Consider the following 26,770-nt stretch of genomic DNA (forward strand, 5'->3'; position numbering starts at 1 on the left):
GTTGGGCAAACCAAAGCGGCTCGCCCTCGGTTTGCCCCATCACTGCGGAGTGTGGGCGGGGGAAGGCTCCACGCCCTCTTCTCTGATAGGAAAACCGAGGCCCAGAGTCCAGAGGTGGGGACCCAGGAGGAAAAAAACATCGAAACAACCTTTCAAGAGGCCGCCCGAAGTCACGCACGATCCTTCGAGGGTCCGGCGGCCTGCCCCTTTCTCCGTCAGCCATCCCCAACCAGCCGCCTTTACTATGGAAACAGTCCTCCCGCCCTCCTCAGCGCCTCCGTTTCTTCAATGCACCCTGGAAAATGCAGTCCATCTCTGGTTACCTTCCGGAATGAGCCTAATCCATGTCCTCAAGGGACTACAAGTTCCAGAAGGCTGTGCGTTAACGCCGACGGTCTCTGGGGGATATGGTCTTGACAGAGAGACCCAGGAACCCGCGGGCGGGGCTCGAAGGGTGAGGGGAAGGCACCCCCCAATGGGCGGCCTCCTGGGCGGGCCCCGGGTCGCCATTGGACACGGCAGCGCAGAGGAGGCGGGGTCAGCGGAATGAGGCGCGGAGCTGTTCGCCGCTCCAGGTGCTGAGTCCGAGGAAGGCTCCGGACGCGGGAGCCGCGGTCGCCGCCGCTGCCGCCGCCGTCGCCACCGAGAGAGCCGGGGTCGTGAGGAGCACGAAGGAGCTGAGTGTACTGCCCAGCGCTGACTGCCATCCCGCCTCTCTGAGGTCGGTGCTTCTGAATTTCGCTTTTGTTTTATTGGGGAGGGGATGATCTGAATGCTGAGGGGGCCTGGGGAGATGATGGGCACTGTCCTCACCGCCCTCAAGACCATCTGTCCCGGAGAACTGCTGACGACTCCTCGCGGGCTTCCCTGGGGCCAGGCGCCTGAGGTTGGAGCAGTTTGGGTTAATTTTGGTTTTATGGTACAGGGGGCGCTTGAGTGTGAGGGGCGAGGGCTGGGGGACCCTCCCCCCACCGCCCCGTCTCTCCTGAGAAGGCGTTGAGAGCTTGGAGCCTCCCTCCTCCGTGCCTGAAGTCGAGGCTGCTTGGATTATTGAGGATCGGAGGGAGTGTTCTGGGATGAAAGGGTCGGAGGCAGGGTCCTCCACAATATCTCCGCTGCTGGTGGTTCCAAAGGGGATCTGAATGTGATGGGTGAGACCGCGGGACTCCTCTGCTCACATCCTCCTGGGGTTATTGAGCAAGGGCTGTTTGGGATTCCAGGATGACCCTTCCCAGTGCCCACCCTCCTCCCGAAGCTTAGGGTTTTGTGAAGTGGGGGGACAGGATGCAGATGGAACAGGGGACTCTCTCCCCTCCCATTTGGACCCGCCTAGGTTATTGTGGGGATTGGGATGTGAGAGGCAAAGGCTGTGAGAGCCATTCCCACCCTGCTTGGAGTCACCGGTACAGGAAAGCACTGATGGATTATTGGGGTCCTCTGCGCTCATGAGCCCCGCGCCTGTCTTAGTGGCCTGGGGGTGGGGGTATGCGGTGGAGGAAAGTAAGAGGGATTGAGGAACCCCTCCCGACCTCTCCCCATCCAGTCCTTGTCTACTAGGCCTGCTTTACCTGGATCCAGGAGGGGGGCCAGAAGTCGAGACGACCCTACCTGCCCCGCCCCGCCCGGGGCACCTGGGATCCTGCACCGCAGAAGGGAGGCACCTGGGTGGGCACGAGCGGGGCGGGTCCTTCCTCAAGCACCCCGGGGCTCTGAGCAGTCGCCGCCGGCGCCCACAGACCCTTGGGGCTGCTCCACTCCACGCGGGGTGCGCCCCAGACCGGGCCACCGAGACCTGCGTCCGGGGCAAGCGGCGGCAGCTCCAAGCGTGGGGCTTTCGCGCTCCGCCCCGGCATCCGCGGGAAGACAAAGCGGCGGTCGCCGCACTGGCGGGCCTGCGCCAGGGACTGAGCGGGGGGCGCGGCCAGGAGGGGGGGGGCTTCGGGCGCGGCTCCAGGAGCTTCGGCGGAAACGTGCCAGATGCGGGGCGGGAGACAAAGCGTGCTCCCTCCTCTCGGGCCCGCGCAAGCCGGGATGGAAAATCCCAAGAGAGGCGGTGGCTGCACCCAGGCAGGGCACTAAGCCCCACACTCTTCCCCGCACAACCCCCCACCTCCACCCTCGCTGACAGCCCAGCACCCAGGACACCGTGTGTGCGATGGTAACTAGGGTTCCTTCCGGGGGGTGTTCAAGACCTGTGACCACGAGGACGTGGATGGGGGGGGAACTGCCTGGCGGGGAGGGATCCAGGGTTCAGGAGGCCTGAGTGGGGTGGTATCTGGAGGGGCATCCTGACTGGACCCAGCTTTGAGTGTGTTTGTATGTGTCACAATGTAAGTGTTTGTATAGGTGATAGTGTTTGCACAGATCAGAGTGTGAGTGTGAATGTATATGAGTGAGTGAATGTGCCAGTGTGTGCTCCAGTGTTCATGTGTGTGTCACGGTGGGCTTGGCTGTGTGTGAGTGTGTGTGTGTGTGTGTGTGTGTGTGTGTGTATGAAGAGGAACTATTTACTGCTGGGCTTGGATATTGGGGGTGGGGCATGGGGGCAGGGTAGTTGCCCCTTCTACTCTCAAGCCACAGTAATGATTTAGGGTCCAAGTAGATGTCCTCAGGGTGGACGTAACTTCAGGCCACTTTGGGCCTAGCCTGCATGTCTGGGTGTGACCCAGAAAATGGGACCTCACAACTACATGGAGCCTTCTTCAGCCCTTCTGGCGTCTTGGGTCTGAGCCTAACATCCTCACCAGGGCCTTGCCCTTCCCATCTCTCAGAATATTCTGGCTGCCCTGAGGACCAGAATTCTGTACCCCTCACCACTACCACCACAGGCTGCCAAGTGGGAGTTGGCGGGGGGCCCCATCAGCCTAGTCCCTTATGATGCGAGTGTAAGATCGTGTGGCAACTTTTGTCACTTTGGCCCTCATGTCTTGGAGCTGGGGTTGCTGGTTAGTGACAGGTGGCCTCTCAGTAATACCAGGTACACTCACAGAGAAGGAAAGAGTGTCATGCAGGGATACCACTATGGGTAGACACCCCTATCGGATGAGAACCGCCCTCCCAGACCTGCCTACTCCCAGCAAATGACCTCAATTTCATAGCACTTTTATGGCAAAGGTGCTATGTGGCTTTGAGATAACTGACCTGAGACCTCCTTCCCAGTGGAACCACAGGAAAAACAGTTACCAGACAGTGGAGCCACCACCCAGCCCAAACCTGCCTGGTCCAGTCTACACAAGTACCCACTGCCAGTATCCACAGCGACCTCTGCTGGGCATAAGTCAAACCAAGCTGAAATTTGGCCACTAAGATTCCTGCATGGTGTGGAGGCTCAGGGTGGGTGTGGGCATTTTTAGGTGAAAACCACAAACCCTTCTATTTGGGGGCTCCCTGTCTGCTTTTGGAGTCTTGAGTTGATGTGCTTGTCTGCAATTCCTTCAAGCTAGTTGAAGCAGTGGGATTGCCACTGTTCTCATCCATACGGAAATGTTTAAAGAGAGCCTAAAGGCCTTTGTTCAAGTTTCCACCTAGTTGGAGGCGGGCATTTTATGAGGAAAATGCAGGGAAAACATTTATCAAGATCAGGGAGCTTTAAGCATCTTTCCTGTTTCTTCCTCTCCCTCTATAATTTCTTTCTCCCTTTTTCCGTATTTCACTTCTTTTCCCTATTCCTCTTCTCTTCTTTATAATTAGTCAATAATGTATTTTTCAAACATAAGCCTTGTAATGTAACGTAATGTAATTTTTCAAACATAAGCCTTCTTTGCCAGTTGACAATGTGGCCCATAAAATGCAGCTATCAGAAGGCTATTACTAAGTACAAAGAGCTGGCAAACACTGGCTCTTCCAGGCCTAATGATGGGGTAAGGGAGATGGATGAGATGAGCTCAGTCTTAAATGCCTACCTGGTGACATGTGTCTTTTCTGGAGTTGTTGTGAAGGGATTTCATGCAGCCACAAAATCTTTCAAGCTCCTCAAAGAAAATGAGGTATTTAAATACCTGGTATTGTTCTTACTTTGGCATCCATGTGATTTGCATTGAACTACATGACTCAGTATCATAAAGTAAAAATAGGACTTAATATCTTCCCTGCCTCTTTAGAAGGTGACTACATATGTATGCTGTGTTCTGTATTGGAGAGTGAAAAGCTAAATTGTCTCATAGATTGAACCAACTGCTTATTCTGATTACAGAATTGCGTTCAACATCACCTACTGGCAGTAACATTATTTTATGTTTCTTTTAATTCATACCTGAATCTCTTTGTCTTGTAAAATCTTTCTTCATGCTCATACATTATTACTTTCACTTGAAGTTAATCAAGAATGTTGAATCCAAAAAAAAAAAAAAAAAGTTTAATCCTTGTACCAAAGCCAAACAAATTAAATATCAGCAGATACAGGAAGACGTGGGTGGTGTTTCTGTTCTTCGTAGGCTCAAAAAAAAAATAAAAAAATCCTTCGAGTTCATAAGGGAGAAGGAAAGGGCCTGAAGATGCAGTTAATCTTATCGGTGGACCTAACCAGTTTCTGAGGAGAGGTTCTTCAGAATTTTCCAGGAAGGCTGGTCATATTGAAGAATCTAAGCATGCATGCGAAAGTGGCATGCATGCTGGGAGAGAGATGGCAGCCCTTGTGATTCCTAAACCCCCATACTAACGCAGCCTTTCTGGGAAAATCCCCCCAAGACCCTCCTGCTCGCCCAGGCAGCCACAGGCTCGAAGGCGTGGAGCTGTCCAAGGTCCTGCAGCGCCAGCCTCGGCCCAGGGAGAAGGGAGGATTTTAGGGCGTGGAGCTTTCAGAAAGGCTCTGAGGACTACAGCCTCTGTGAGGATTTCCCCAAAGCTCCTCACAGAATGGAATAAGAGGAAACAGCTGTAGAGGCTTTTACTGCATCACTTTGAATGAACCCATTGGCAATCCCTATTTAAAGAATTATGAGCTAATAATAAAAAAAAACACCATTTCTGAGTCAGGCTCTTCACATGTAAGACTGTATTTAATCTTCACAGACCTATGAGGTAGATAGTGTTATTCCCACTCTCAAGATAAGGAAATGAAGCATTGAGAGGAAAGGGGCTTGCCCATGGTCACACAGGTCAGAAGAGACAGAGTTTAAGTTCCAGTCTGGATTTCTTTCATTCCAGAGGCTCCCCCTTACCACTATTTTTTTTCTATCGATATTGTAGAAGCAAAATTGAAGTATTGGACTGTTCTATATGACATTTTAACCAAATTTTAGAGGGATGGAATTGGGGACCAACTGAAATTCAGACTTAAACACAAAAAATCCTTTCAAATTCATCAAGGATTTTTTACCACATACTTTGCTTATATCCTGACAAAAGGCTTGTTACCTGAACTTGATTACCAAAGGAGGGGACAGAATAGTATAATGACCTTCGTGGCCAGTAGCCCAGGGTTTTTTTCCAGAGTGGAACAATTTCACTGGGAGCCAAGCCATGATGACAACAAAACATATTTTAATAATCTGCAAGAATGGAAAAAACAAAACAGAAAACAAACCATGAGGAGGCTGTTATTTGACAGAGTACAGATAGAGCCAAAGAAGGATGGCTTCTCTTTGTTTGCTAGCATCCTGCTGTAATTCTGAGGACATACTTGGCTATTGTGAAGAGGCTTCTTCCACCTATTTCCACTCTCAGATTTTCACCACAAAGCCTCTAACACCAAAATAAAACTTTTCACTGTGTGGAGCCTCAACTAATCTCAGGGAAGCATCCCATTCCTGCCCTCAGGTCATCAGTCAATGTTCTGCCTTCATATGTGACTGCAGGCTCCTGAACGCGGGCAGGTTTGGGGCTCAATGGGCTTCAAGCCACATGTCCTCTAGTCCTCCCGGGTGGCAGTGCCAACTGCACCAATCTTGCAGCACACACAAAGGCCCTGTGACCGAGAACTCCCCATTCAGTAGCTGTAGGTTTGGGTGTCTAAAGAGAAAAGAGAGGAAAAGACTCATGCTTTTTTCTTCTCTGCCTAGATCTCAATCTGCCCAACATGCAGATAGGGGGCCTGGCCTTTTAAGAAAATGCCTCACATCAAGCTGGGTCTCCAATCCATTTTGAATAATTCCTTCCCCTTCTAGGTTGGGGATTTGCAGCGCTCTGACGCATGGAGCAAAAGCTGTTGTTGCTTTTCTCGAGGGCAGTTGGAGGCCAAGGGCCCAGCTCCCCATCTGGGTCTGCTCTGACTCATATGACCGCAGAGAGATTTGATTGTTTTCTTATTTAGAGCCATTAATTAGCTCTCTTCTGCATCAGAACAGCATGTAATAAGAGGGAGCCATTTGTGGGGGTCTCCAGGCAGCCCTGCCTACAGCTGAGCACCATCTCCTCTCCTTTGCTAACAGGATCAGGAAATGGTTTTTCATCCTGGCTATAACCCTTCAGAAAGCTCAGATTGTCAAGATTTTAGGCCAATATGAGAAAGGAAATAAAACTATAATTAATTGCTAAGGCTGCTATAGTTATTCTGGCAAAAACTGGGAGGCCCAGGGGTCCCTCAGAGAACTGGATTTCCGTTTCTTCTAGTGCCTGCAATGCGTCAGGCACAGAGCTGGGCCCAGGAAACAACCCCATGCCCTGTCATATAGAAATCTTAAATGGAAAGTGGAAATGGATGCTGAAGCTCCGAAGAGGGTGTGTGCTGCAAGCTGAGTTTTTCAGAAATGGAAAGCACCTTAATAATAATAAACCATCATCTCTTTTTTTAACATGAAGAAAGAGACTGCAGGAAGCTGAGTGTTTCCACTGGCCACTGCCCCAGTTAGTGGCAAAGATGGGCATTAGAACCCAGGTTTTATACTAAAGCCTGTTCTTTGCACTGTCCTCAAGTGCTTCTCTGTTCATTAAATTATCCAAAGGGCACATTTCCATTAACAAAGACTTCTTTGATACAATACTAATGCAAAACCCAAACTTAAAGTTGAAATAGAAACAAATAATAGATGAAATAGAAAAAGGAGAATGCCCATTTATATCCATGTTACCCAATATAGTAGCTACATGTGGCTATTGAGCAACTATAATGTGGCTATGCTGAATTGAGATGTGCTGTCAGTATAAAATATACAGCAGATTTTGAAAAATTAGTCTGAAAAAAGAATATAAAATACCTCATTAATAATATTAATCTTGATTACAGGTTGAAATAATATTTTGGATATATTGGGTCAAATTAAACATTATTAAAATTAATTTCACTTGTTTATTTTTACTTGTTTAATGTGTCTACTAGAAAATTTATTTAAGACAACTATATACTTGTCAATTATACTTCAATAAAGGTAAAAAAAGAAAATTTATAATTATACATATAGTTTTCATTTATAACTCACACTGTATTTCTACTGGGCAGTGGTATTCTAGAGTACTACCACTTAGGAGGAAATTTTCTTTCCAAACTGAGGCATTTAGCAAAATAAGTTCTATAATCAATCAGCCTGAGATGAATCCTGGCTCTGTTGTTTGGGCTGTGTGACATTGGGCAAATTGATGAGTCTCTCTGTGCTTCTGTTTCCTCAGCTGCAAGTGAGGTGAGGATGATAACAGAGCCTACCTGCTCAGTTATGGGTTAAATCACCTAGGACAGTGACTAGTACATAATAAGTGCTCAATTAATTTTAGTTGTTTTTATTATCAGAAGGGACTTACAGAATCTTAGAAGACAGGAGCAACAGGAAGGAGAACAAGCAGACAATTTTCAGATAAATAAAGCCAAAGATTTACTACCAGTTAAGACGTGATTGAAACGACTTGCTAAGTTTAAGTGTCTGAATTTCCTTGATGTGGCCCCAATTTTCTGACAGATAAAGATACTGAGGAAAGATTACAAGCCCTTTACATTAGCATACAATAAATTTGTTTCTTTGTTAGCTAACTGCATTATGCACAGGTCTTGACCTCTGCTAAATGAGTTGAGGAAGAGAATGACTAGAAAGTGCTTGTAACAGATGACCCAAGGGCTCTGAGTCTCTTGGACTTTAAGATTCCTCAGGGAAATGTGAGCCTTGTGCTCCAGGAGAAAGATTCTGCCAGGATCTGACAGGAGTCGAACACACGAGGTCAAAGTCACTCTGCTACCTGTTGGCCTTGATTAAGACACTGAGTCTCAGTCTCCTTTTCTGTAAAATTGAGATAATACCACCTTTCTTGAAGGTTGCGCTGAAGACTAAATTCGGTAATGCAAATAAAATCCACAGTAGGCACTAAAAAAATAGTAGTTTTCACTAAATGGATTTCGGGTGTTCTTTAACAGAGAACACTCTTTCTTTAAAAGAGAATTTTCTGTCCAGAATCTCCATTGTCTTTTCTATACTTCCACTGCTTCATTTCCCATCCTTGCTTAGTCTCTGAGGAGAATGAAAAGACAGTTTCATCGGATGAAGTGTGACTACACCAAAATCTAGGATCTCAGTAACTCTGGGCGCACTACATGATCTGTCACGTTCTTCTCTCTGTCCCACTCACACACATGAGGTTCTTTTCCTGGGATGATGAGGCAAGCAACAAAATAGGCATTGTTCTACATCATATTTATCCTGAACTTCTGACATTCTGATCTTGGTGTTTAGAGCACTTTACATGCAGCTTTGCTTTAAAAATACAGGGCATATGTCTGAAAATCATACCCCCAGGAGAACCAGGTTCTCCTGCCTCCTAGAGCAGGGCATGCGTCCATTCACTGCACAGACCTGAGGGCACATGTTGTCGCTGTCCTTGACCTTCTCTTCCTCCCCTCAAAGTTTGCCTTCTGGGCCCAAAAAACCCCACAAAAAACATGTATGTATATAAAGCTCAGTGAAGACTTCTGTTAGCAGAGCATGTAGACTCTAGAGAAAACACTCAGACTAGTCTCACAGGAAGTCTGGGGGCCCTGGAAGTGTTTTGGCAGGAGACGAGCATAGATGTCCTGGGTCAAAGTGAGGTGGGTGGTTTGAGGTGGGGAAGCGCCTGGAGGTGGGCTTACTCCTGATTCTGTTGGGAGGTACCTGACTTCTGGGGACCTAAGTACCAGTACTAAGTTCTTTTAGGATGGGGTTTGGTCTTGAAATGCATTTTTCTTATTTTCCCTCTCTTGTTCATGCAACAAATGCTGAATGGTGCATAGCTGGGGTGTGCAGTGGGGTTGAGAAACCTTGCTCTGGAGCATCCCAGGGTCTGGCTGGGGAGAGTAGAGATGCCCATGTGCTGAGTGAACCAAGGAACAAGGGCTGAAGCAACCACAGGAAACTGGTTAAAGTGGGTGGCTATGGCAGGGGAAAGCTGTGGCTCCCCACAAGATAGACCTGAGTCTGAATCTCATTTTCACCATCAAATGTGTGGCTGTGGGCAAATGTTCCTCATCTGTGAAAATATGCCTCATTTTTCTCATCTGGAGCGATGACTTCTGCTTTTCCTGGACTCTTATGGCCATGACATGGCAACATATAAGAAAATGTTAGGACAATACGAATCCTTGTTTATCGAGTGCTTACAGTGCATCAGGCTTTGTGCTCAGAACGTTATATGCATAACAGAGCTACCATTATTACCCCTATTCTATAGCTGAGGAGAGCAATGCACAGGATCTTTAAGAAACTTGCCCAAGGTCACACAGGCAGTAAGAAGTGGGACCAGGACCCTAGCCCTGACTACAGAAGCTGCTCTGAACCACTGTGATCACTGCCTCCCTGGTTCAAGGTCAGCAGGAGCCCCACAATTGTTATTTTGAAGAAGGCTGAGGTGATTTGTGGGTCAGCTTGTATAGTGGTCTTCTGCTTGGTCTTCAAGGGTGGGTCCAAAACGAAGAGCCTCTGAGGGGTGAGTCGTGTGGGAATGGAAGGGAAACACTGTGATCAAATGAACAGGGCTGGGAATGCCAATGGTGGGTTCTAGGGACCCTGAAATGGAAAAGAGGATTTCAGTAGGAAATAAATGTTTGGAAAGAAGGGTTTGGAAAGCCTTGATTGTCAGGCTAATAAGTGTTAGAGAAACAAAAACGTTCATAGGCAAAGGAAGGGATGTGAAATTGGAAACCACCAGTTTAAGGCGTCTCACTAAATTTGGGCATCTTGTTGCAGTGTGGAACGCACTCACCGAGCATGCCCAAAGCCCAAGCTTGTGGAGGGCATGGCCGTACAGCACCACAGTCCAGCGTTCCTACCAGTGCTCTTCACTTTTCAAAGAACGTGCATGGCCTTTCCTTTCATTTGGGCTTCACAAACATCCCAGGCAGTAGAAGGGCGGGAGGTCTGCTACAAGGATTGCTATCTATGTCAAGTGGCAGGCAGCGTGGGGTGGCAGGAGTACAGATGCCAAGCACAGCTGCAGTGCCCGAATCCAGGCAAACAGCTTAGGAGGGCTCTTACTGTAAGGGAGGAGGCGAAGGCTTGCCCGCTAGGTTGAGGCCTTTTCGCTGTGCTTCGGGAGGCAGGCACTCTTATCCTTTGGTTCATGATTCCCCAGTGACACTCCTGAGTGCCTGCCGCCCAGGCTGGTTGCTGTGAGGGTCTGAGCTGGAATCATCGCAAATGCCACAGACCTTTCTGTATGCAGCCCCTGTCAGTCAGTGCCCCCTTCCATGCAGAGCTTGTTTCACAAAAGGAGATTTTTCTGGACTTGCCATCTTGAATTCATCCTGCTTTTTTCTCAGCCTACTGTAGGGACTGGAAACCAAACTCCGTTCTACTTGCTGGTTAGAAGGAAAAGCTACCTTTTCTAATGGCTGCAGTCGCTGCTGACCTCCAGATTTCTCTCCGTAGCTACACTTCTCATAACAATAGAAAACAAAGGCAGGAAGGAGAGGAAGACAGAGGTGGCACCAAGAGGCACCTGCAGTTCTGTGCAAAATGTGAGGCAGACAGGAGGTAACTTTCACAGATATGAGACAGTCCCTTGACAAATAAAGGAGGAGTTTTGATGTACAAGATGATAGAAGATGAAAGAGAGCATGGCACCACCCTGTTTTCTCTGGAAAGTTCCAGATACCCTCCACAGTTTTGGAAGGATAAACGTACAGGTTGGCAAGGAAACACAGGTTTTGACAAGTTGTCCCGCAATAAGTTCCTAGTGATCATAAATCTACCATTAATGAGAAATGACAAATAGTCCTAACGGAATGTTAAGGGCTCGTCTGGCCACTGCCCCCGCTTATGATTCATGTGACAGCACACACTGAAAAGGAAAGGCCTGCCTGGCCTGTGGCTCTCTAGAGACCTTCTTGGGCCCTCACCAGCTGTCCTCCCCAGGTCCTAGCCACACCTGGCCTTTCCAGCCCTCCCCTGTCTGTCTGTGAGGGTGGCAGTGCCCTCCCAAGAACTGGCACCTCTGTGTTAGCGGATACAATGGAGCAACTGTCTTGCATAAATGAAAAAAAAAAAAAAAGCCAGTGTTTAGATTTCAGCAAGTCATTTAAGGCTTTTAATTGCCCCATAGAGAGAGTTTTAATATACAATGCATTAGAGCAATACCTTGTTAAGAGAGTAGACAAATGGAAGTACTAAATTAGCCTTCCCTGAAATTTCATTTCCAAGTCTTATAAAGCATATTTTAAAATAATTCATGCGCCCAGAATTTTCACACCTGGGACTGACAGGCCCTGAACCACCTGTCTAGGTGAGAGCTAGGACTTGGCCAACTCGGGTCTATCACCTCCCACCCCCCTCACTCTGGCTCCTCAGCCCTGGGATGCTCTCTCTGCAGAGAGCTCATCCCTGCCAGCTGGGACCAGTCTGCTCAGGCTGCTTTTCTCAGCCAGGGCCAGCAGGCACCTCTCCCTGGAGCTTCCACAGGCGGTGGTGATGACACCTCCTGCGTTGTCCCCTCACCATCGCCAAACACACACCCACTGTGGCTCGGGCCTGGATGGTCCCTTTAATCTCACAGGAAGCAGTACCCCCTGGGAGTAGCCCTCAGCTCTCCTGCTCCAGCTATGTAGGACTCCCCAGATGAGCAAACAAAGAAAAATCAACATAGGGCCTTTAAAATCTTCCGCAGAGGATGTTGCCTCCACCAAAGGAGATGAGAAGGGCTGAGCTGAGATAAGCAGAGCTGCTTAGAAACCGAACACAGAGACCAAACATGCATTGGAGGCAATAGAATGCAGATCAGTGGACTGAGAAACAAGATGTCTCCCTTCCAACTCACTGAAGAAGATAAAAGAAATCATCAGCTATGGCTCAAAAGTCAGGAAAGAAAGCAAATGCAGAAAACATAAAACAAGGGGGTAGGAAGCCACCCGAAATGGTTATGACAATACATGTAAGCACTTCACATTCCCTTGTCAGAAGACAGTTTCCCAGATTAAACTAATACTAGAGGCTCACCTAAAATAAAACAACTGGAGGGAAGGCAAAACTATACCAGGTAAATGCAAACAAAAGAAAAAGCGTGAGTGGCTACATCAGACAAAGCCCAATTTAAAGCAATGAGCAGGATAATAAGCATAATTTTATATTCATAGGAGCAATTGTGAAAGCATAACTGTTCTGAACATTTGTACACTCAGTATTTCAGCCTCAAAATACTTGAGGCAAAACCTGTTACCTTAGAAATACAAGATGAAGACAATAAATGCGCATACTACTCTCAGAACCTGACATCAAGTAGCCAGAACAAATATAGCAGAAATGAGTAATACAATGAAGATGGAATTAGAAGGTGGATGCTGAACTTTGTACCAGTCTGAACGATGTCTGCCATCATTTAAAAGACCATCATAAACTGGTGCTTGTGATATAAATGTTAAATTGAGCACAAATTTATATATACAGTATAATTATAATTTTTAAACCCTAAACCACTAAAAACCCACGGAAAGCCACTGAAAGAAAACAGACCAAAAAGTGAACATTTGGTGTGTTTAAAAAGGTTGGAATTTAAGTATTTAAATTTTTTCTTTCAAATGTTCTTTAATGATCATATATTATTCTAAGGACTTTAAAGAAATGAATTTTTTAAAAACTGAGTAAAACTCATCCTCATAGCATCGGATTTATTATTTTCAAGATTTGGGTAAAATTTAACAAACAGGACCGGAAGACAGGAATCCTTGCAGGCCCTCCCAGCCACTTCCTCCTAGAAGCCCTCTGCAGCCCCTCCGCCCCCTTCCTGGGCACTGTTTTTCCCAACTCAGCTCCCATCTCTTCTGCTGTGCCTTCTGGACCCTTCCATCCTCCACTGGCAGCTCAAATGTGGTTGCCTCATGACAGACTCCAGGCCCCTTGCTTTCCCCCGCTGCCACGCCCTTGGTGACCTCACCTACTCTTGTAAAGGGACATAGTTCCCCTCTATATGGCAAGGACTTCCGAATTCAACTCTAGCTCCAAACTCATCACAGAGTTTCAAGGGTATACATCAGCCTGCAGACTAGCTGTCACCTCACAGATGTGGGACAGGCATGGTGGACATGCCTGCAGAGGAGACCGTCAGTGAAGCCCCTCTTAGCACTGGATGGTGGGGCACAGGGGTTGAGTGCCCCAGAGGGTGGTGATGAGACCAGTGAGGCAATCCCTGATGTAGAAGAAGGTTCCCATGACAGACTCAGAATAAATCAGCACCTTGAGCATGGCTCTCTATTTGAAAACAAAACCTATGGTCTGACTTACGGGACTATGAATTATGGTTGTGGCAGTAATCAAGAAAAACAACAAAGTTAAATTTAAAATCCAGGCCCAGGCTGCCCTGGCCCTTGGAACACTCACGCTGGGTCCTTCAAAGCCTCCTCTGCCCACCACACACATCCAGCCACCATTTCAGTGGACAGACCCTGCTCTACTGCCGAGACTTGCCGGTCAGTGGTTTCGGGTCTGGCCTCCTGACTTTTCAGGGCAGAGCAGAAAGTCTGTAAATACCCTGAAGTCTTTAATCTACCAGCAAAAAGAGTGAGGATGAGTTCAGGTTTTAGCCCACTGATGTGGTATGTTAATTTAAAGGTACAGTTTCTTATGAAAATGACAAAAATAAACTTAAGTACTAATTCTAAACATATATTCTTATCAATTTCAGCTCTAAGTAATACTCTCATTTGAAAGTAAATTACTATAAGAGAGCTTTCTAAAATTATTGCATATAATTTCTCTTGCATTTCTGGGTCCGGATTGCTATCCAGTTACCATTTTATTTTGAAAGGCAAACATGTCTGAGAGCACTCTGGTAAAAGGGTTTCATGAAATACTACGCAGCTATCTGGTTTTGGAGAAGAGGTATTGCTAAGTAACCTCCAGCAGGTCACTTAACTTTTCTCACTCACAACCTCCTTTTCTTATCAGTGAAGACAATAACACCTGCCATAAAACAGTGTTGCAAAGAAAATTATTTTCTTACATGAAGCGCCTACTACAGTGTCTGTCACGCAGCAGGAGCTCACTGAACAGTTATTATTATTCTCAGATCAAACCGTGGTTTTTGGCCTCCCTGCCCCTGCCCAGGCCCATGATGGAGGAGAGTCCATGTGGGAAATACTCCCAGTTTTCCACAATTCCCAGCAGTACAGTTCTAACTCCATGTCTTTTCTTCTCCCACTCAAGAAACATCAGAAGATAGATGACTGAAATTGAAGTGATTATAGGAAAAGCCCCTGGAATCTGTTTTTTAGGTGAATGAGTCCCCAACTTGATTATTTTATCATCAGTAACAAATAAATGGGGATGCACCAACATCTAAAAGACAAGTCCCGGGTGGCTAGTTAGCTCAGTTGGTTAGAGCGTGGTGCTTTTAACACCAAGGTTGCTGGTTCGATCCCCGCATGGGCCACTGTGAGCTGCGCCCTCCTTAAAACAAACAAACAAACAAACAAACAAACAAACAAATAAATGACAAGTCCCAATTATTTGAGAACCTAGTTTCGCAGAACCAGGCATAAGTTCCGGGGTCAGAAGTCCTAACATCCTCTCACATCATGTGAGACCAGGGGGCCTGTCTCTTGGCCCCAATCAGACTCTCAGCAACTGGGGACCTCGGCCACATTTTCTCATTCCCCCAGATCCCATCCTCTCCCTGGTGCGGTTTCTTGCCTTTAGCTGACAGTTAATAAATGTTTCATGAATAAACGCATCTGAATTCTGGCTCCAATTCTGCTCGTCTCTGCACTGGGACTAGCAAATGTGCATTATGAGCCAAAATCAGGTCAGGTGACCCGGCTTCCAGCAATAATGTGCACAGAAGGCAAATGATTAAATAATGTACATCTAGCCACTTGACACGACATTCTGCAGCCACTGGAAATGATGCTCTCGAAGACTCAAAGGCCACACGGAGACGCATCTAACATTAATTGAATAAATAAATAGAATGTCCTGGTCCAGCTGTCACACATATGGCCCCAGACCAAAGGGGAAAACCAAATAGAATTTGTTGCTACAAGAGGGGCGTGATTCTGCCTGATGTGTTTCCAAATTCTCTTCTATATTGTTTGGTTTTTACAATGAGCAGTGGGGTAATTGGAGGGAAAAGACCCCCAGGATTAGAAATTAACCCAAGGTTTCTGCATAGACATGTGGCCAAACTCAGTGCGCTGAGCTCCAAATGAAGACTGAGGAGCTGGACCAGGGAAAGGACGGGTAAGCCAGAGTCCATTCAGGAATGAAATGTGGACTTGACCCAAAATGGCTATCATGCTCAGAGTCTAAATTAATCCTCTTTTTAGTTTATTGACATCTATGAAATTGATTCTCGCCACAGAATCCCAACCCATGGCCCAGGCATTGCAGTTGATAAATAGTGTGACGGGGGAGGAAGCAGAAAGCATCTACGACAAATATTCACAGAGGGACACCATGGTGGGCTTGGCTGAGGCCCAGGTGTTACCTCTAGAAAACTGCTCCTATGCATTCCTAGAAAGAAAGAGAGAGGGACAGAGAGGGAAGAGGGACAGGGACAGGTGGGTGGGGATCCGGGGAGGAAGGGAGGGCAGCTTCTGCTGCTGTCAGGACAAAGCTGACCTCAAGTGTCACCTCCTCTACATTCATGCTGGAAGCCTTGCCCCACTTTAAGTTCCTTTCCTCGCTGCAAACCCAGACTTCACTCCCCTCTCCTAAGAGTGGCCCCACTGCTTGGTGCTGGGGACAGTTTTCTCCCTTGGTCCTCAAGTCTTTCATTTGGAAAAGAACCGGGAAGGACACAGCCCAAAGGGCCCATAGAGACGCATTGCTGACCAGGATAAGTAGGACAGGCCAGCGTCAGCCCTGGGCTCCACAGCCCCGCTCCACCCCAGCCAGGCTCCAAGTCATCATGCTCCAGCGCAGGCCAACGAGGAAAGGCTGGTGATGCCCATCGCATATGCCCCAAGCTCCTCTTTCCTAACCCAAGCTCTTGCTGAGAGGGGAAACAATGGTTCTCCTGGAATCAGTGTTGTAGAGCTTGAGGCCCACTGCCCCCCAACCCACCAGATCCTTCTCAGGAAATCCAGCTCAGCACCGGGGTTGCCAGGGCAGTCAGATTTCCCTGGTCACCAGAAACAAAGGCTTGCTGAGTTTTTCAGAACAACCCTGCACAGAGCACTAACCAGCCTTCATGCAGCCGTGACTGGTGCCTGGCTCTGGCAGCCTGTTACACGGACCCTTACCCCAAATGCAGGGTCTGGCAGGTGGATTGACTGGACTCAGCCCACTCTATCCAGGAGGAAAGCAGACAGGCCTTGGCTTTGTCCATGTTGGAGCCCATCACCAGTAACACAGCCCTGGGGTTTCCATACACCCTACCTCGGGGTACCTGGTAGGCCAGGACCAACTCCAGGTCATAACCCTGCAGTGACCTAGACCCTTGCCCATGTCTGCCTCTCCTCCAGGCAGGAACCCAATCTGACCCCCTTCGACCCCTAGTGCAGGCTCAGGCACAGATGAAGTTCTCTATGCTATAGCGACCTCAGAGACTGTCTTCAAACCTCGCAAGTTCACTCTTTCTTCTCCTTCCATAATCAGAACAAAAGGGTCAGATATTCCACTTCCCTGCACGACTTCCTGAGAAGGCCCTGGGCCAGTTCTGCTATTGGCCTCCTCCGTTTTAGTCCAGACTCAAGACTGTATGAGGATAAGAGGGTAAACCCACTGCTGCCAACGCAAGGATCTCCTCTGGAGCAAGTGGTCTAGGCCCTTCTGCTGCTGCACTTGCTCCCCCCAAATCTGCAGGGTGGGGTGGGGAGTGGGCTGAGGAGCGCATTCAATTACAAACCAGGGGCAGAGTGGCTGAGGCAGCCTGTGTAGCTATCCTGTTGCTGCCAAAGCCCCGGTCAGGGATTTGTCTTTCATCTTTCCACCATAGACAGTTTATTGCCCTCAGCTTCCAGATCATGTCTTTTTCCATGGCCAGATCTTCTCGGGAGATGCTCACAGAAGCGAAAGGGCCTTTGAGCTGGAAAATCATGGGCCGATAGTCACTGTAAGTGGAGTCAAGTGAGTTTGTCTCCACGGTGATGTTTATTTCCCAGGATGAGGCACAGGCTGCTCAGATGCTCCAAAGCAAACAAAGAAATGGGAAGCAGACAGAGGTGGACACACACAAGCTCACAGGAAGTCTAGGGCACCTGGCAGAGGAACAGGAAGGTGCTTTCCTGTGAGGCAGACTTGTTATCTGGCATTGAGCCCTCCTCTCTCTCTGAAAACTTCTTTCTTTTGCATTTCTGGGGCTTTAGCACAGGGAACAAGGGACTAGGTCCTCAGGTGAACCTGTTTCGTACCTGCCCCTGCTTTCTAACCCCCCTCTCCTCTCTGCCCTGCCTCCTCCCTCCTTTTCTCTGAATTAATGTCGCAGCTCCCACATCCAGAGATAACTGCGGAGGCCTCACCCACTGAGGCCTGAGCTCACAGTGCGTCAAGGACCCCTGCCCCAGTCATTTTCAATGCCCTGTCCTGTTCTTCTGACCCAAATGCAAGAGTTACACAGATCCTGACCCAGAATCAGCCTGTTGGTTTCTGCCTGTAGTACTAGGACAGTAGCCCGTAGCCATATGTGGCTTTTTAAATTAAAATTAAAATTTCAGTTTCTCAGTCACACTGGTCACATTTCAAGTTCTCTCCAGTGATGTGTGGCTAGGGGCTACCATACTGGACAGCACAGATACAGAACACTTCCATCGCTGCAGAAAGTTCTATCTGGCAGTGCTACTCAGGGCCTCAGATATTGTAGGGTCCTGCTCCTTTCACTGAATGCATTCACTATTCTTCCCAGTTCTTCCCTGACAGCTGCAAGTTTTATGATCACAGGGAAGCAGGAAGACCATCTTTGTGTGAATCTGATAGATGAATTTAAATCTGATTCAAGCTTGGGAGCTGAGTGACCCTAGGAAGCGTCACCCTCCTCATCGGTAAAATGAGAGTGATCATATTGACCTAAGTGGATTGATGGGAGGATTAAATGAGCAAGTGTAACGTATCTGGCAGACAGAAGCAGCCCAGAAATGTAGTTAGGATTTGTTATTGATAAACTGTCCAACAGCTCAGGGTTGAGGCCTGAGTCTGTATGAGGATCTCAATGCAAGCGTGTGGTCGGGATTGGAAAATGAGTGCAGTGACAGAAACAACAGTGACGAGTGTAGATCTTTACGTTGGCCTCTCGGGGATATTTCTATTTTGGGTGCTATTTCCTCACCCTATTGATTTTAAATCAATTGTTAAGAGCTTTTCATTGTTTCACAGTTTTCTGTAGCATGTCTCTCCCTCTGGTCTTCAGGAGTTACCCCTGGAAACTCACATCAATAGGTCACTTCTATAGGAGCCAAGCAGAAGTGAGCTCCTGGGCCAGCTGGGGTCAGCTCAAGGTCACATAGGGAGACCCACAGGAACTTCTTGGTATGGTCGTGAACTGGTTATCAGTGTGCCTTTGGCCAGCCAGCTCACTACTCTTTGTTTCCTCTTCTTCCAGTGCCCAGCCCCAGTAATGACATAATGAATGGGGCTGTCAAAGATCAAAAGAGGTTATTGACTCAACATTCATTTCCTTGTATGTACACTTGTGTCTGGTACCCATGGGGCCTGGCTCTGCATTAAACCTTCGTGGATGCTTGGCAAACATGTTGACTGCATGGCTGATTATATACAGACCCTGCTTAGAACTATGCTATGCACTTTGGAAAAGTGGGGCAGGGTTATTAATAGTGTACAAGACAGTCTCAAATGGAGCCTCCATTTTATTTCCACCTTCTTTCTACTCTCTGAAGTCTGAAGTTTATTTTTCTTGAGGAAAATGTGGCTCATGGTCAGTATCAGGAGTCCCTTTTTGGTCAAACCACCTTACTCAGTGCCCCTCTGAACGCCCTTCAAAGGCAGGCTATGCTGAGGGCGTCATCGACCTCAGGGAAATGCGTGTCATTGACGTCCTCGAAGCATAGCATGACAGGAAGGTAGGCAAACCCAGGTGCCATCCCTGCTGGGTAGTGTACGTCTGTCTGTCTCACTCAGCAGGACGGCTTGTTCTCCGGGTCCCCACCACTCACACCAGCCTGGGCTCAGTGTAACAGCTTATTGAGTATCCACCAGCCTCCCAATCTGTAGGTTCCCCATCCTCATCTCATCGCAGCTCTAACAACACTCCAAAGGGCTTAGGATTTGTTGTTTCCCCTGGGGCCTCCACCTTCCTACCTCTGTCCTCACAGCCTCATGGTTTGTATTGTTCCTTCTTCCCATCCTGGATCTGCTCCAATGGTCAGTGGCACCACTCCGTGTCCTTAGCGGCCTCTCCTTGTCCTCGTGGTATCCAATGGAGTTTGCCCCTCTCTCCTGCCATGTGTCCCGGGAACCAAGCACTCTCTTGAAGAGATGAGGTAGCTGGGCCCCTGGGGTAAACCCAGCCGCTGACTCTTCACATGGAATCTTTGAACCTTCCAACTGGAGAAGACCCTCTTGGTATGCAGGGCTCCTGCCACACGACCTCCACCCCAGACAGCCTATTTCTTTTGAACAGGGACTGTCCTCCCTCATCAGCTCCAGCCCTAATTACAGGGCATCTCCAGCGATGTCCACGAGGTTCACTTTTTATTCCTCATGTGCTAAGAGTTAACAACTAAAGGTCCAAAGCCAGAGGTTCTGATTCTGGCCCTTGTAAGCCCCACTGCCTCATGATGAGTGGGGTGGGCACCGTCCCATCAGTGAGGCCCAGGCTTCTCTTCCACACCTTCCTATCAGGGTTCCGCATATTTTGCTGGGGACCATTTCCTGAAGAATGTTCTTCTGGTTTATAATAGTCACCAGGATCATAGCTTTGAAGAACAACATAGCATCCATTGAGCATTCTGGTGCCCAGCACAGCGCTGGAACTTTCTGTGTGGGTTTTCTCATTTCTTCCTCTCAACCATCTTATGATATGGCTACTGTGATTACTTCCATTTTCCAGATGAAGAATTGGGGCTCAGAAGTGAAGTTACTTTGTCCAGATCATGGTAGAGTAGGGCTCAACTTGACTTAAGGGTCTGACGGTTTAACCAGGATGCCAAATGCCCCTGGCACACAGCACCAATGTTCTACAGGAATCACAAGGGTCTCTGGAGATGCTTATCCTCCTGAGGCCCCTGTGACGCCATGTGGAGGGGTGAGTGCAGCGGGCAGAAGAGCAGAGTTAATGACCCAGAGGAGGCCTCAGGATTCAAAGCCCTGAGGTAGCATCTGCAGGGTAATTACATTCTGTCATGTATACACAGGGACTCTAGTGACGTAAGGACATGGCAGTACTCCAGGCCAAAGAGGAATCAGAAGAGACAATGGTCCCAATGGCCAGGACAGGGAGGGCTATCGTCACCCCTCGGCACCAACATGCTTTGCTCCTGTATCTGTGGCCCAGCACCCCCACAGCCAGAACGCTGAAAGGCTCAGCTGGTGTCTAATGATGACGCAAAGAGAAGGGCTACTGAGGAAGCCCACACCCATAAAATGCAGAACCAGCTTCTCTGGCTTTGTGCAGGAAGAGCCTGGCCTGAGCAAGAGACCTCTCTAGCCCAAGCCGGGGGTCACCTCCACTTCTTACCCTCTTACTTTGGGTTATGTCAATCTTCAGTGTGGGCTGCCTAACCCCTACTGAGGCCTCTAGAGGCCCCCTCTCCCTAGCGCTGCTCTGCTGGATGACAGCACCCCAATGGCTTCTGCAGCACTCCCTCAGGCACTGCTGGGCTCCAGAGCCACCCCTATCAGACTCCATATCTTGCTTCTTCTGTGTCAGTCTGTTCCTCCATGCTCAGAGCTCCCCACGGAGCCTGCAATAGTGCCAAGTTTACTTGTTAGTGGGGCAACAATGGGGTGGGCCGAAGCCCCTTGTCTGGCCCGGAAGCAAAGGTCTAGGGTGCAGGAATAAGACCCCTAGGAAGAAAGACCCAACCCAGTTTGCTGGTAACTCCCTGTGGAACCCCAGGAAAAGTCACAGAGCACATCACAGGAGAGGGGTGAATAGGACGCCCTTCTGTGCCATAAAGGAGGCAAGGAGGCCAGAAATCCTAGCTCTGACACCCAACCTGAACAACTCACATCACCTCTGCGAGCCTCAGTTTCCTCAACTAAAAAATGAGATGATACTAGTACCCCTCTCATGGGTCGTTGTGAAGCTCAATGACCTAATATTTTTGAAAATGACTGCAAAGCCCCACAGAGTGTATGAATGTTAATGATCATATAAAATCCTATAAACCGGGGATTATAGGATCCTATAAATCCTATAAACATGTACAATGGTTACCGAAACTGTTTCTTTTCAAGGAGAAGCCAACGTTTTGAGCTGAAAGGGGCCTCAGAGATCCTAACTTGAACTCCTTCAGTTTAATGAGGGGACCAGAACAGCCCCACCCAGGCTCTCCCAGCTCACCTCTCCATGGCAGTTACGTCCACGGGAGGCAGAGATTCCTCTCTGTTCCCTGGAGGTTAAAAGGAGTCATTTCAGGCGTGTGGCTAAGGAGAAAGTTCCTTTCCCTTCTCCCCCAAACCCTGGAATCATCAGACTACAACAGAAACCCTCAGGAGCGGGCAGAATGCCTCACCACCAGTTCTTCCCTCACGGGGGGCCTCCGGCTGGAGCCCATGCCTTTGTGACAACAGCTAAGTGCTTGTTTTTCTCCTCTGAACACACTCCTACCCTCTGCCCCCCACACACTCTTCCAGCCCCTTTTCAGGGGTTTATCTCTGTCTTACCCAAGCCCCTGCCCCAGGTCATAGTGCAAATGAGGGCCAGGCCCAGCGACTACGCTGTCCTAGTTCTGGGCAGGGAGAGATTTTGTGAGAGCCTCTGCAGAATCAAAACAAACCTTTTCCCTCACCCAGAATAAATCGCAGCTCCTACGGAGGGTTTCTGTTGTAGCTGGATCATGCTGAGGAATTTATTATCTTACAGTTTGGGAGGTTAGAAGTCCAAAATTAATTTCACTGGCTTAAAATCGAAGTGTCAGCAGGCTGGTGTTTCTCCTGGGAGCTTCAGGGGAGAATCCATTTTCCTGCTTTTTGTAGCTTCTAGAGGCTGCCTGTATTCCTCAGCTTGTGGCTCCTTCCTCCATCTTCAAAGCACATTGCTTCTATTACCATCACCTTTTCCCACCTTCGCTGTTCTGGCCTCCCTCTTATAAGGACCCCTGTAATTACACTGGGCCCACCTGGATGACCTCCGCTCAAGAGCATTAACGTAATCACACCTGCAGAGTTCCTTTTGCCATATGAGGTAACATTGTCACAGGTTCCAGGGATGGATATCTCTCAGGGGCTACTATTTAGCCTACAACAGGCAGGTCACGTAACCCTTGAGCCTGGGTTTTGTCCATTAAATGGAGAGCAAATGTCCACCCCCAGACTTGTGTGTGGGTCAAACTCCGTGGTGCCCAAGAATGTCCACCACCCAGGGATGGAGGCTGAGCTCTGAGTGTCGGGTCTCATTCCCTGGCCCAGCCGGAAGGATGGTGCTGCCTGGGAGATGGCAGTCACAGGAGTGGGGTTTGGACCCGGCAGCTCTACCTGACATGGCTTCTCCGAGCTGGTTTGCACTAACATGGCCAAGTGTGTTACACATTTACGAAGCCTCGTACTGCACATACAGGGCACAAATGCCCAGTGGAGGGGCTCTGTCTAGTGGCCAGGAAGTCCATCTAGGGCTCCTCCGTCTCCCTCTTGCCTGCCTCTAGGTAGTCACCAAATCCTGTCGATCCCTTTTCTAAATGCCCCTCAAACCCCTTCTCTCCATCCACTGACACAGCCAACAGGAGTCCCGTCTGCTCCCCTGGCCTCCCCACCCCTCACCACAGACATGTCTCCCCAAAGCACAAATCTGATCGTGTCCCTCCCTTTTGTGGTTCCCCCTTATCCTTGGGTGGAAGCCCAAGCTCTTTACCGAGTGATGCAGTCTCTGCCTGCCTCTCCACAAACTCCAGGATGTCACAGCTGCAGCAAGCAGGTGGCAGATGTGTGAGGGCAGAGTTGGGGATAAGGGTGAAACAGGTGAGGGACAGAGGGTGGGGTTACTGTGCAGATAGTGTTGCAGGGACAGGCCTGCCCCTAAGACCCCAGGTACAGGTGTGGTAGGCTATGATAAGCTGGCAGGTGCAGGCCGTGAGCTACATTAGGCCCTAGGTAACGTAGGTGGGCCAGTGGGTGGGCACCAGGTAGGATCCAGCCATGGAGCTGTTGGCCTGGGCCTCGCTCAAATGGGAGACGGCCTCTGCATGCTAGTTATTATTTTGAAGTCTGGAAGGACAGTGAGGGAGTCTTTTCTCTGCAAATGATTTTGGCCAAATTCCAGGGACAGGGAATGCCCACTGGGGCCTGGCCAGCTAAAGGCCATGGCTTGCTGGGGGAGTGATCTGGTCTCTTTCTGCATTAGCTGAAGACATGTAAGGTGGATCCAGGGCCCCCACCTACCTGAGCCACCACCGTGAAGCTTAATTAGTGCTTGCAAAATGTTCTGAGAGGCCTCACGTGAGCACAGAATATCCTCATTAATCATTGCCACGCGCCAAGTGGGGTGGCGTGTGGGGCAGCTGCCTCCGTGCACACAACAATGGAGGCAGCCGAGTAGTTAAAATGTGATTTTGAAGAGCGGTCCTGTTCAGCTGGCTCAAAAGCAGCTTAGCTGGAGGCAAGCCTGTGCAGGAGCCACTTAACTCGCTTGGCCATTATCTACCTGCATTAAGTAGAGGTGATAAAACCTCCCATCCCACTGGGCAAGGATAATGGGAGGTCTGTCAGGTAGTGGTGAAGCTTTCCTGTTCACCCTGTGTAACCAGGCTGTTCAGCCTCGCCAGGTTTAGCTGGCGGGCAAGCATACAGGCTCCATATCAGGCTGGGTGTCTTTGAGCAAGTCTCTGAGTCTCAGTTTCCTCGTCTGAAGAGTGAGATAATAATAATCCTACCTTCTCCCTTAAGGAGTGTGAGATTGAAATGGCACAGTACATGAAAAGGCCTCACACCTACAGTAACGGTATCACTAGTGAGAACGGTGATGATAAAAGGTAAGGACATGACCACATGCCAGGTACCCTTCTAAGCACGTTCCATCATTAGCTACATGGAGTCCCATTTCACAGGTGAGGGAGCACGGCATGAAGAAGGCAAGTGGCCTCCAGATTCCCACAGCTAGTGAGAGACGTGCAGCGCTGTGGGCGCAGGTAGTCTGGCTCCCGAGTCCGTTCTCTCCTCCACTCCCTGGTGCTGTCTTTATCATGATTGTCCTTATACTCATTTTAGGAATAAGGCTGTGTGCTTCACCATCACCATCGTCACGTGGGGAAGTGTACCAGCCACTGCTCAGAACTGGACCCGGAGGCTTCCATGTGATGTTGGGCAGGGGGAGGGGTCCTTAGTCTTCTCTGACCCTCTGTCTTCCATAGGAAGGGAAGAAGCTTCTTGTTATAGAGAGGAAGGTCACGTACATGGGTTTTCTCACTCATCAAAACTCTGGAGGTGCAAGGAAATGTGTAGGTAACAGGTTTTTAAAAAGTCATTAGATGCTGAAAGAGACTGAAAATGCAGCCCCATGCTGCCTCCTTCTTCAGGCTGTGCATTGAGGGGGACACTGTCCCCATATGTGGTAGACAAGGGGCTACTTGTGGATGAGAGAGCAGGGGGTCCCTGGTCCCCCAGACATCGACTGTCCGTCTTACACTGACTGATGCCACACAGAAAGGTTCCTGAAGTCTGAGCCCAACTCCTGAGGCTGGTTAATATGCTCGGTCCATGTCTCAGAGCTGCAGTCAGTCCCGGCAGGGCACAGGCTCCAGGGCTTCTCCCTGTCTCAGTGGTGATCACACCAGCTCCGAGGCAACTTCCTGCGAGACCCACCTGGCCCCTCCTACAGCAGCCAGGGGTGCTGGCCAGCATCCCTCACACCTCCAGGACTCAACGGCCCACCCAGACACTTGCTCTGCCCCCAGCCTGCCCCTACTTCCTCCCCACTCCCCCTTTCCTGAGGCCCACTCCTACAAATAGGTCATCCAGGGCCTGCTCTGTGCCCAGCTTTGCCCTCATGCCACCCGCTCTCCATCCTGCCCTTGAGCCCCTCCTCAGCATCCTGCCTTCCACCGTCACCCTGTCTTCCCAAGGAAGATGCACCCAGGAGGCCTGTCCTAGATCTGGCTCAGGGATGGTTCCCTGCTTCAGACTCCTCATTTCCAAGAAAGACAAGGAACTCCATTTTCACACTCACCTCTGATGAGCTCCAGACTACGGTGCAGGCCCATGTGGCATTTCTGAGGAGACAGAGCCAGGCGCCGCAGGTGACTTTAGTAATGAGCAAAAGGAAGACTTTCTTTCCCAAGCCACCTCCCCTTTGAAATGAGCTTTTCTGTTCCAATATGGGTTCCAACTGGGTTTGCACAGTAACATGTGGCATATGGGGTGCTAGGGTAGACGACAAATGCATAGAATCCTCCTCAGCTGCCTGGAGTGGGGTGTGGTGCCAACATGGACGTTATTGTTGCCTTCCCCACTTGCCTTTTGGGGAACATGTCCCCATCAGGAAAGTGAGTCTCTCACCCTAGGAAAGATCTCAGCTTTAAAATATTTAGTGCAATTCTTTTTATATCAGATGGCTATATTTAAAGTATTCAAAGGCCTACATTTACATCGTCTTGGTTAAATTACTCATCACCAGTCTCTCATCTACAACCCTTTTTTCATTTTACGAAGGCTCAGTTTACATAGAGAGTTTTATTTTTAGTGTTTCTCCAGCCAAGTAGGTGCTCGTTTATATCGTGGGCGTTTTAATTGTGTACCCACCTGCCTGGATTACACAATCAGTGAACCTCTGCACTGTCTCTTCTGCTGGTCCACACAGTCTACTGAGAGCTGTGGGTGCCTGGCTGGGCATCTTTCTCCCACAACAAAGCAAAACCCCACAGGCTAGAAATGCATCTTGGCCGACAGCCAATACGACCGGAAAGAGGGAGAAAAATCTGAACCCATGGAAGGGCAGGTCCTTGAGAACAACACGAATTCATAAAAAAGTGTCATTAAGGCCTACGATTTAGTGAGCACTTGATACAGACCAGGCATGTGCTTATTGTACATATCTTCAAACTAATTCTGTGATGCAGGCATCAGTCCTACTCCTTGGCTGAAGAAACTATGGTGTAGAGAAACTGTGACTTAGCAAATATCCCAGAGCTGGGACCCAGCATCCAGGTCCGTCTGACAAGACAACCCTATGGCTGTCTGTATGTGTTTAGTTGTTTATACCCCACCTCCTGACTTTGAGGCAGCTCAGAGAGAGCTGTGTGATACAGCAAAACAACACAAACAATAATCGTGAGGAAGGTGTGTTAAGGGAACTCAGAAGACGCCAGGCTGCCTTGCAACACATGGGCCTCAGGCTGGGCTCCGAG

At 48.9% G+C, this 26,770-nt stretch overlaps 1 protein-coding gene and 1 non-coding gene across 2 annotated transcripts in view; both read left to right on the forward strand.

The window, feature by feature from the left end:
* The first annotated feature begins 530 nt into the window (after nt 1-530).
* Nucleotides 531-26,770, forward strand: part of SMPD3 (sphingomyelin phosphodiesterase 3) — a 77,482-nt gene continuing 51,242 nt past the window's right edge. The window contains exon 1 of the mRNA XM_019756530.2: nt 531-721. The gene's annotated coding sequence lies outside the window, so the exon portion shown is untranslated. The remainder of the gene's footprint in view (nt 722-26,770) is intronic.
* On the forward strand, nt 14,678-14,751 carry TRNAK-UUU (transfer RNA lysine (anticodon UUU)). Its single transcript has one exon. It is a non-coding gene; the product is annotated as a tRNA-Lys (tRNA).

The sequence above is a fragment of the Rhinolophus sinicus genome, linkage group LG11 (genome assembly GCF_036562045.2).
Source record: "Rhinolophus sinicus isolate RSC01 linkage group LG11, ASM3656204v1, whole genome shotgun sequence".
Taxonomy (NCBI): Eukaryota; Metazoa; Chordata; class Mammalia; order Chiroptera; family Rhinolophidae; genus Rhinolophus; species Rhinolophus sinicus.